This window comes from Culicoides brevitarsis, chromosome 2 (assembly GCF_036172545.1).
Source record: "Culicoides brevitarsis isolate CSIRO-B50_1 chromosome 2, AGI_CSIRO_Cbre_v1, whole genome shotgun sequence".
Lineage (NCBI taxonomy): Eukaryota > Metazoa > Arthropoda > Insecta > Diptera > Ceratopogonidae > Culicoides > Culicoides brevitarsis.
In genome coordinates, this window is record NC_087086.1 from 386,910 (window position 1) to 400,214 (window position 13,305).

A 13,305-nucleotide genomic window follows, 5' to 3' on the forward strand; every position below is an offset into this window, starting at 1 on the left:
GATCAATTTCAAGCTGAAGAATCATCAAATATGCTTTCAAAATGAAAATTACGTATTTTTTACGTATTTTTGAAATTTTATAATTTTAGCTTTAAACTTATCGTAGACAGTCAAATTTAAATTCGTTTGAAAGATATGATTCAGAGCTACAAATTACAATAGGTCTGAATGCCTTTTGGGCAAAAATAAATTTACAGGAGCCCAACAACAAAATAACGTATTTTGACAAATTCTATATATGCAACACTGTAGCATGAAAAAATTGAAATATCATAAAATTTGATAATTTTAGCTTTAAACTTATCGTAGACAGTCAAATTTACATTCGTTTGAAAGATATGATTCAGAGCTACAAATTACAATAGGTCTGAATGCCTTTTGCGCAAAAATAAATTTACAGGAGCCCAACAACAAAATAACGTATTTTGACAAATTCTATATGCGACATTGTTGCATGTAAAAATTGCAATATCATAAAATTTGATAATTTTAGCTTTGTACTTAACGTAGACAGTCAAATTTACATTCGTTTGAAAGATATGATTCAGAGCTACAAATTACAATAGGTCTTAATACCTTTTACACAAAAATTAATTTACGGGAGCCCAAAAACAAAATTACGTATTTTTTACGTATTTTTTTACGTAATTTATACCTATCCAAAAATTTGATAATTTTAGCTTTGCACTTATCGTACAGGGTCAAATTTACATTCGTTTGAAAGATATGATTCAAAGCTACAAATTACAATAGGTCTCAATGCCTTTTACGCAAAAATAAATTTATGGGAGCCCAAAAACAAAATTACGTATTTTGACATATTCTATATGCGACATTGTTGCATGTAAAAATTGCAATATCATAAAATTTGATAATTTTAGCTTTGTACTTAACGTAGACAGTCAAATTTACATTTGTTTGAAAGATATGATTCAGAGCTACAAATTACAATAGGTTACAATACCTTTTACCCAAAAATTAATTTACGGGAGCCCAAAAACAAAATTACGTATTTTGACATATTCTATATGCGACATTGTTGCATGTAAAAATTGCAATATCATAAAATTTGATAATTTTAGCTTTGTACTTAACGTAGACAGTCAAATTTACATTCGTTTGAAAGATATGATTCAGAGCTACAAATTACAATAGGTCTCAATACCTTTTACGCAAAAATTAATTTACGGGAGCCCAAAAACAAAATTACGTATTTTGACATATTCTATATGCGACATTGTTGCATGTAAAAATTGCAATATCATAAAATTTGATAATTTTAGCTTTGTACTTAACGTAGACAGTCAAATTTACATTCGTTTGAAAGATATGATTCAGAGCTACAAATTACATTAGGTCTTTTACGCAAAAATTAATTTATGGGAGTCCAAAAACAAAATTACGTATTTTGACATATTCTATATGCGACATTGTTGCATGTAAAAATTGCAATATCATAAAATTTTATAATTTTAGCTTTGCACTTATCGTACAGGGTCAAATTTACATTCGTTTGAAAGATATGATTCAAAGCTACAAATTACAATAGGTCTCAATGCCTTTTACGCAAAAATAAATTTATGGGAGCCCAAAAACAAAATTACGTATTTTGACATATTCTATATGCGACATTGTTGCATGTAAAAATTGCAATATCATAAAATTTGATAATTTTAGCTTTGTACTTAACGTAGACAGTCAAATTTACATTCGTTTGAAAGATATGATTCAGAGCTACAAATTACAATAGGTTACAATACCTTTTACACAAAAATTAATTTACGGGAGCCCAAAAACAAAATTACGTATTTTGACATATTCTATATGCGACATTGTTGCATGTAAAAATTGCAATATCATAAAATTTGATAATTTTAGCTTTGTACTTAACGTAGACAGTCAAATTTACATTCGTTTGAAAGATATGATTCAGAGCTACAAATTACAATAGGTCTTAATACCTTTTACGCAAAAATTAATTTACGGGAGCCCAAAAACAAAATTACGTATTTTGACATATTCTATATGCGACATTGTTGCATGTAAAAATTGCAATATCATAAAATTTGATAATTTTAGCTTTGTACTTAACGTAGACAGTCAAATTTACATTCGTTTGAAAGATATGATTCAGAGCTACAAATTACAATAGGTCTTAATACCTTTTACGCAAAAATTAATTTATGGGAGCCCAAAAACAAAATTACGTATTTTGACATATTCTATATGCGACATTGTTGCATGTAAAAATTGCAATATCATAAAATTTGATAATTTTAGCTTTGTACTTAACGTAGACAGTCAAATTTACATTCGTTTGAAAGATATGATTCAGAGCTACAAATTACAATAGGTCTCAATGCCTTTTACGCAAAAATAAATTTATGGGAGCCCAAAAACAAAATTACGTATTTTGACATATTCTATATGCGACATTGTTGCATGTAAAAATTGCAATATCATAAAATTTGATAATTTTAGCTTTGTACTTAACGTAGACAGTCAAATTTACATTCGTTTGAAAGATATGATTCAGAGCTACAAATTACAATAGGTCTTAATACCTTTTACGCAAAAATTAATTTACGGGAGCCCAAAAACAAAATTACGTATTTTGACATATTCTATATGCGACATTGTTGCATGTAAAAATTGCAATATCATAAAATTTGATAATTTTAGCTTTGTACTTAACGTAGACAGTCAAATTTACATTCGTTTGAAAGATATGATTCAGAGCTACAAATTACAATAGGTCTTAATACCTTTTACGCAAAAATTAATTTACGGGAGCCCAAAAACAAAATTACGTATTTTGACATATTCTATATGCGACATTGTTGCATGTAAAAATTGCAATATCATAAAATTTGATAATTTTAGCTTTGTACTTAACGTAGACAGTCAAATTTACATTCGTTTGAAAGATATGATTCAAAGCTACAAATTACAATAGGTCTTAATACTTTTTACGCAAAAATTAATTTACGGGAGCCCAAAAACAAAATTACGTATTTTGACATATTCTACATATATGCGACATTGTTGCATGTAAAAATTGCAATATCATAAAATTTGATAATTTTAGCTTTGTACTTAACGTAGACAGTCAAATTTACATTCGTTTGAAAGATATGATTCAGAGCTACAAATTACAATAGGTCTTAATACCTTTTACGCAAAAATTAATTTACGGGAGCCCAAAAACAAAATTACGTATTTTGACATATTCTATATGCGACATTGTTGCATGTAAAAATTGCAATATCATAAAATTTGATAATTTTAGCTTTGTACTTAACGTAGACAGTCAAATTTACATTCGTTTGAAAGATATGATTCAGAGCTACAAATTACAATAGGTCTTAATACCTTTTACGCAAAAATAAATTTATGGGAGCCCAAAAACAAAATTACGTATTTTGACATATTCTATATGCGACATTGTTGCATGTAAAAATTGCAATATCATAAAATTTGATAATTTTAGCTTTGTACTTAACGTAGACAGTCAAATTTACATTCGTTTGAAAGATATGATTCAGAGCTACAAATTACAATAGGTCTCAATACCTTTTACGCAAAAATTAATTTACGGGAGCCCAAAAACAAAATTACGTATTTTGACATATTCTATATGCGACATTGTTGCATGTAAAAATTGCAATATCATAAAATTTGATAATTTTAGCTTTGTACTTAACGTAGACAGTCAAATTTACATTCGTTTGAAAGATATGATTCAGAGCTACAAATTACAATAGGTCTTAATACCTTTTACGCAAAAATTAATTTACGGGAGCCCAAAAACAAAATTACGTATTTTGACATATTCTATATGCGACATTGTTGCATGTAAAAATTGCAATATCATAAAATTTGATAATTTTAGCTTTGTACTTAACGTAGACAGTCAAATTTACATTCGTTTGAAAGATATGATTCAGAGCTACAAATTACAATAGGTCTTAATACCTTTTACGCAAAAATAAATTTATGGGAGCCCAAAAACAAAATTACGTATTTTGACATATTCTATATGCGACATTGTTGCATGTAAAAATTGCAATATCATAAAATTTGATAATTTTAGCTTTGTACTTAACGTAGACAGTCAAATTTACATTCGTTTGAAAGATATGATTCAGAGCTACAAATTACAATAGGTCTCAATGCCTTTTACGCAAAAATAAATTTATGGGAGCCCAAAAACAAAATTACGTATTTTGACATATTCTATATGCGACATTGTTGCATGTAAAAATTGCAATATCATAAAATTTGATAATTTTAGCTTTGTACTTAACGTAGACAGTCAAATTTACATTCGTTTGAAAGATATGATTCAGAGCTACAAATTACAATAGGTCTCAATGCCTTTTACGCAAAAATAAATTTATGGGAGCCCAAAAACAAAATTACGTATTTTGACATATTCTATATGCGACATTGTTGCATGTAAAAATTGCAATATCATAAAATTTGATAATTTTAGCTTTGTACTTAACGTAGACAGTCAAATTTACATTCGTTTGAAAGATATGATTCAGAGCTACAAATTACAATAGGTCTTAATACCTTTTACGCAAAAATAAATTTATGGGAGCCCAAAAACAAAATTACGTATTTTGACATATTCTATATGCGACATTGTTGCATGTAAAAATTGCAATATCATAAAATTTGATAATTTTAGCTTTGTACTTAACGTAGACAGTCAAATTTACATTCGTTTGAAAGATATGATTCAGAGCTACAAATTACAATAGGTCTTAATACCTTTTACGCAAAAATTAATTTATGGGAGCCCAAAAACAAAATTACGTATTTTGACATATTCTATATGCGACATTGTTGCATTTAAAAATTGCAATATCATAAAATTTGATAATTTTAGCTTTGTACTTAACGTAGACAGTCAAATTTACATTCGTTTGAAAGATATGATTCAGAGCTACAAATTACAATAGGTCTGAATACCTTTTACGCAAAAATAAATTTATGGGAGCCCAAAAACAAAATTACGTATTTTGACATATTCTATATGCGACATTGTTGCATGTAAAAATTGCAATATCATAAAATTTGATAATTTTAGCTTTGTACTTAACGTAGACAGTCAAATTTACATTCGTTTGAAAGATATGATTCATAGCTACAAATTACAATAGGTCTGAATGCCTTTTACGCAAAAATAAATTTATGGGAGCCCAAAAACAAAATTACGTATTTTGACATATTCTATATGCGACATTGTTGCATGTAAAAATTGCAATATCATAAAATTTGATAATTTTAGCTTTGTACTTAACGTAGACAGTCAAATTTACATTCGTTTGAAAGATATGATTCAGAGCTACAAATTACAATAGGTCTCAATGCCTTTTACGCAAAAATAAATTTATGGGAGCCCAAAAACAAAATTACGTATTTTGACATATTCTATATGCGACATTGTTGCATGTAAAAATTGCAATATCATAAAATTTGATAATTTTAGCTTTGTACTTAACGTAGACAGTCAAATTTACATTCGTTTGAAAGATATGATTCAGAGCTACAAATTACAATAGGTCTCAATGCCTTTTACGCAAAAATAAATTTATGGGAGCCCAAAAACAAAATTACGTATTTTGACATATTCTATATGCGACATTGTTGCATGTAAAAATTGCAATATCATAAAATTTGATAATTTTAGCTTTGTACTTAACGTAGACAGTCAAATTTACATTCGTTTGAAAGATATGATTCAGAGCTACAAATTACAATAGGTCTCAATGCCTTTTACGCAAAAATAAATTTATGGGAGCCCAAAAACAAAATTACGTATTTTGACATATTCTATATGCGACATTGTTGCATGTAAAAATTGCAATATCATAAAATTTGATAATTTTAGCTTTGTACTTAACGTAGACAGTCAAATTTACATTCGTTTGAAAGATATGATTCAGAGCTACAAATTACAATAGGTCTTAATACCTTTTACGCAAAAATTAATTTACGGGAGCCCAAAAACAAAATTACGTATTTTGACATATTCTATATGCGACATTGTTGCATGTAAAAATTGCAATATCATAAAATTTGATAATTTTAGCTTTGTACTTAACGTAGACAGTCAAATTTACATTCGTTTGAAAGATATGATTCAGAGCTACAAATTACAATAGGTCTTAATACCTTTTACGCAAAAATAAATTTATGGGAGCCCAAAAACAAAATTACGTATTTTGACATATTCTATATGCGACATTGTTGCATGTAAAAATTGCAATATCATAAAATTTGATAATTTTAGCTTTGTACTTAACGTAGACAGTCAAATTTACATTCGTTTGAAAGATATGATTCAGAGCTACAAATTACAATAGGTCTCAATACCTTTTACGCAAAAATTAATTTACGGGAGCCCAAAAACAAAATTACGTATTTTGACATATTCTATATGCGACATTGTTGCATGTAAAAATTGCAATATCATAAAATTTGATAATTTTAGCTTTGTACTTAACGTAGACAGTCAAATTTACATTCGTTTGAAAGATATGATTCAGAGCTACAAATTACAATAGGTCTTAATACCTTTTACGCAAAAATTAATTTACGGGAGCCCAAAAACAAAATTACGTATTTTGACATATTCTATATGCGACATTGTTGCATGTAAAAATTGCAATATCATAAAATTTGATAATTTTAGCTTTGTACTTAACGTAGACAGTCAAATTTACATTCGTTTGAAAGATATGATTCAGAGCTACAAATTACATTAGGTCTTTTACGCAAAAATTAATTTATGGGAGCCCAAAAACAAAATTACGTATTTTGACATATTCTATATGCGACATTGTTGCATGTAAAAATTGCAATATCATAAAATTTGATAATTTTAGCTTTGTACTTATCGTAGACAGTCAAATTTACATTCGTTTGAAAGATATGATTCAAAGCTACAAATTACAATAGGTCTCAATGCCTTTTACGCAAAAATAAATTTATGGGAGCCCAAAAACAAAATTACGTATTTTGACATATTCTATATGCGACATTGTTGCATGTAAAAATTGCAATATCATAAAATTTGATAATTTTAGCTTTGTACTTAACGTAGACAGTCAAATTTACATTCGTTTGAAAGATATGATTCAGAGCTACAAATTACAATAGGTCTTAATACCTTTTACGCAAAAATTAATTTACGGGAGCCCAAAAACAAAATTACGTATTTTGACATATTCTATATGCGACATTGTTGCATGTAAAAATTGCAATATCATAAAATTTGATAATTTTAGCTTTGTACTTAACGTAGACAGTCAAATTTACATTCGTTTGAAAGATATGATTCAGAGCTACAAATTACAATAGGTCTTAATACCTTTTACGCAAAAATTAATTTACGGGAGCCCAAAAACAAAATTACGTATTTTGACATATTCTATATGCGACATTGTTGCATGTAAAAATTGCAATATCATAAAATTTGATAATTTTAGCTTTGTACTTAACGTAGACAGTCAAATTTACATTCGTTTGAAAGATATGATTCAGAGCTACAAATTACAATAGGTCTTAATACCTTTTACGCAAAAATTAATTTACGGGAGCCCAAAAACAAAATTACGTATTTTGACATATTCTATATGCGACATTGTTGCATGTAAAAATTGCAATATCATAAAATTTGATAATTTTAGCTTTGATAATTTTACTTAACGTAGACAGTCAAATTTACATTCGTTTGAAAGATATGATTCAGAGCTACAAATTACAATAGGTCTCAATGCCTTTTACGCAAAAATAAATTTATGGGAGCCCAAAAACAAAATTACGTATTTTGACATATTCTATATGCGACATTGTTGCATGTAAAAATTGCAATATCATAAAATTTGATAATTTTAGCTTTGTACTTAACGTAGACAGTCAAATTTACATTCGTTTGAAAGATATGATTCAGAGCTACAAATTACAATAGGTTACAATACCTTTTACACAAAAATTAATTTACGGGAGCCCAAAAACAAAATTACGTATTTTGACATATTCTATATGCGACATTGTTGCATGTAAAAATTGCAATATCATAAAATTTGATAATTTTAGCTTTGTACTTAACGTAGACAGTCAAATTTACATTCGTTTGAAAGATATGATTCAGAGCTACAAATTACAATAGGTCTTAATACCTTTTACGCAAAAATTAATTTACGGGAGCCCAAAAACAAAATTACGTATTTTGACATATTCTATATGCGACATTGTTGCATGTAAAAATTGCAATATCATAAAATTTGATAATTTTAGCTTTGTACTTAACGTAGACAGTCAAATTTACATTCGTTTGAAAGATATGATTCAGAGCTACAAATTACAATAGGTCTTAATACCTTTTACGCAAAAATTAATTTACGGGAGCCCAAAAACAAAATTACGTATTTTGACATATTCTATATGCGACATTGTTGCATGTAAAAATTGCAATATCATAAAATTTGATAATTTTAGCTTTGTACTTAACGTAGACAGTCAAATTTACATTCGTTTGAAAGATATGATTCAGAGCTACAAATTACAATAGGTCTTAATACCTTTTACGCAAAAATTAATTTACGGGAGCCCAAAAACAAAATTACGTATTTTGACATATTCTATATGCGACATTGTTGCATGTAAAAATTGCAATATCATAAAATTTGATAATTTTAGCTTTGTACTTAACGTAGACAGTCAAATTTACATTCGTTTGAAAGATATGATTCAGAGCTACAAATTACAATAGGTCTTAATATCTTTTACGCAAAAATTAATTTATGGGAGCCCAAAAACAAAATTACGTATTTTGACATATTCTATATGCGACATTGTTGCATGTAAAAATTGCAATATCATAAAATTTGATAATTTTAGCTTTGTACTTAATGTAGACAGTCAAATTTACATTCGTTTGAAAGATATGATTCATTTACGTATTTTGATGGTTCAAATTTATATGCGCTAAAAATTACATTGTTGCATGTAAAAATTGCAATATCATAAAATTTGATAATTTTAGCTTTGTACTTAACGTAGACAGTCAAATTTACATTCGTTTGAAAGATATGATTCAGAGCTACAAATTACAATAGGTCTTAATACCTTTTACGCAAAAATTAATTTACGGGAGCCCAAAAACAAAATTACGTATTTTGACATATTCTATATGCGACATTGTTGCATGTAAAAATTGCAATATCATAAAATTTGATAATTTTAGCTTTGTACTTAACGTAGACAGTCAAATTTACATTCGTTTGAAAGATATGGTTCAGAGCTACAAATTACAATAGGTCTTAATACCTTTTACGCAAAAATTAATTTACGGGAGCCCAAAAACAAAATTACGTATTTTGACATATTCTATATGCGACATTGTTGCATGTAAAAATTGCAATATCATAAAATTTGATAATTTTAGCTTTGTACTTAACGTAGACAGTCAAATTTACATTCGTTTGAAAGATATGATTCAGAGCTACAAATTACAATAGGTCTTAATACCTTTTACGCAAAAATAAATTTATGGGAGCCCAAAAACAAAATTACGTATTTTGACATATTCTATATGCGACATTGTTGCATGTAAAAATTGCAATATCATAAAATTTGATAATTTTAGCTTTGTACGTTTAACGTAGACAGTCAAATTTACATTCGTTTGAAAGATATGACATTGTTCAGAGTCTTAATACCTTTTACGCAAAAATAAATTTACGGGAGCCCAAAAACAAAATTACGTATTTTGACATATTCTATATGCGACATTGTTGCATGTAAAAATTGCAATATCATAAAATTTGATAATTTTAGCTTTGTACTTAACGTAGACAGTCAAATTTACATTCGTTTGAAAGATATGATTCAGAGCTACAAATTACAATAGGTCTTAATACCTTTTACGCAAAAATAAATTTATGGGAGCCCAAAAACAAAATTACGTATTTTGACATATTCTATATGCGACATTGTTGCATGTAAAAATTGCAATATCATAAAATTTGATAATTTTAGCTTTGTACTTAACGTAGACAGTCAAATTTACATTCGTTTGAAAGATATGATTCAGAGCTACAAATTACAATAGGTACTACCTTTATACCTTTTACGCAAAAATAAATTTATGGGAGCCCAAAAACAAAATTACGTATTTTGACATATTCTATATGCGACATTGTTGCATGTAAAAATTGCAATATCATAAAATTTGATAATTTTAGCTTTGTACTTAACGTAGACAGTCAAATTTACATTCGTTTGAAAGATATGATTCAGAGCTACAAATTACAATAGGTCTTAATACCTTTTACGCAAAAATAAATTTAAGGGAGCCCAAAAACAAAATTACGTATTTTGACATATTGCGACTGTTATGTAAAAATTGCGATAATTTTAGCATTGTCAAATTTACATGTTTAAAAATTGCAATATCACCTTTTACGCAAATAAATTTACGGGAGCCCAAAAACAAAATTACGTATTTTGACATATTTTATATGCGACATTGTTGCATGTAAAAATTGCAATATCATAAAATTTGATAATTTTAGCTTTGTACTTAACGTAGACAGTCAAATTTACATTCGTTTGAAAGATATGATTCAGAGCTACAAATTACAATAGGTCTTAATGCCTTTTGCGCAAAAATAAATTTATAGGAGCCCAAAAACAAATTTACGTATTTTGACATATTCTATATGCGACATAAAATTTGATAATTTTGTTGCATGTAAAAACGCAAAAATAAATTTATGGGAGCCCAAAAACAAAATTACGAAATTTTACATAATATATATGAGACATACATGCATGTAAAAATTGAAATATAATAAAATTTGATAATTTTAGCTTTGTACTTAACGTAGACAGTCAAATTTACATTCGTTTGAAAGATATGATTCAGAGCTACAAATTACAATAGGTCTCAATGCCTTTTACGCAAAAATAAATTTATGGGAGCCCAAAAACAAAATTACGTATTTTGACATATTCTATATGCGACATTGTTGCATGTAAAAATTGCAATATCATAAAATTTGATAATTTTAGCTTTGTACTTAACGTAGACAGTCAAATTTACATTCGTTTGAAAGATATGATTCAGAGCTACAAATTACAATAGGTCTTAATACCTTTTACGCAAAAATAAATTTATGGGAGCCCAAAAACAAAATTACGTATTTTGACATATTCTATATGCGACATTGTTGCATGTAAAAATTGCAATATCATAAAATTTGATAATATTAGCTTTGTACTTAACGTAGACAGTCAAATTTACATTCGTTTGAAAGATATGGTTCAGAGCTACAAATTACAAGGTCTTAATACCTTTTACGCAAAAATAAATTTATGGGAGCCCAAAAACAAAATTACGTATTTTGACATATTCTATATGCGACATTGTTGCATGTAAAAATTGCAATATCATAAAATTTGATAATTTTAGCTTTGTACCTAACGTAGACAGTCAAATTTACATTCGTTTGAAAGATATGATTCAGAGCTACAAATTACAATAGGTCTCAATGCCTTTTACGCAAAAATAAATTTATGGGAGCCCAAAAACAAAATTACGTATTTTGACATATTCTATATGCGACATTGTTGCATGTAAAAATTGCAATATCATAAAATTTGATAATTTTAGCTTTGTACCTAACGTAGACAGTCAAATTTACATTCGTTTGAAAGATATGATTCAGAGCTACAAATTACAATAGGTCTCAATGCCTTTTACGCAAAAATAAATTTATGGGAGCCCAAAAACAAAATTACGTATTTTGACATATTCTATATGCGACATTGTTGCATGTAAAAATTGCAATATCCTAAAATTTGATATTTTTAGCTTTGCACTTATCGTAGACAGTCAAATTTACATTCGTTTGAAAGATATGATTCAGAGCTACAAATTACAATAGGTCTCAATGCCTTTTACGCAAAAATAAATTTATGGGAGCCCAAAAACAAAATTACGTATTTTGACATATTCTATATGCGACATTGTTGCATGTAAAAATTGCAATATCATAAAATTTGATAATTTTAGCTTTGTACTTAACGTAGACAGTCAAATTTACATTCGTTTGAAAGATATGATTCAGAGCTACAAATTACAATAGGTCTCAATGCCTTTTACGCAAAAATAAATTTATGGGAGCCCAAAAACAAAATTACGTATTTTGACATATTCTATATGCGACATTGTTGCATGTAAAAATTGCAATATCATAAAATTTGATAATTTTAGCTTTGTACTTAACGTAGACAGTCAAATTTACATTCGTTTGAAAGATATGATTCAGAGCTACAAATTACAATAGGTCTCAATGCCTTTTACGCAAAAATAAATTTATGGGAGCCCAAAAACAAAATTACGTATTTTGACATATTCTATATGCGACATTGTTGCATGTAAAAATTGCAATATCATAAAATTTGATAATATTAGCTTTGTACTTAACGTAGACAGTCAAATTTACATTCGTTTGAAAGATATGGTTCAGAGCTACAAATTACAATAGGTCTTAATACCTTTTACGCAAAAATAAATTTATGGGAGCCCAAAAACAAAATTACGTATTTTGACATATTCTATATGCGACATTGTTGCATGTAAAAATTGCAATATCATAAAATTTGATAATTTTAGCTTTGTACCTAACGTAGACAGTCAAATTTACATTCGTTTGAAATATACGATTCAGAGCTACAAATTATAATAGGTTTGAATGCCTTTTGCGCAAAAATAAATTTACAGGAGCCCAAAAACAAAATTACGTATTTTGACAAATTCTATGTGCGACATTTGTCGCCTATACATATTGTAATATCATAAAATTTGATAATTTTAGCTTTGCACTTATCGTCAAATTTACATTCGTTTGAAAGATATGATTCAGAGCTACAAATTACAATAGGTCTGAATGCCTTTTTCGCAAAAATAAAACTACAGGGCCCAAAAACCAATTTACGTATTTTTTTCAAATTTATAATTCCGTATAAAATTTTTCAAGTCAGTGAAATTTTGAATTTTTTTATGATTTCTATAGATTATGGTAGTTAACAAATGTTTTTGAATCTTATAATTTTTTACTCTTTTACAATTCATATATTTCTACATTTTTTTCATACTGAAACCTTCTTTAGGAATTGATCGCTTTTTAGTTAGTTTTATTCTCAATAGTATTCGTCACAATTTAATCACAATGCTACTTTTACGCCTACTGTTCAAGCAAATAATTCGATAATGGTTGTGAA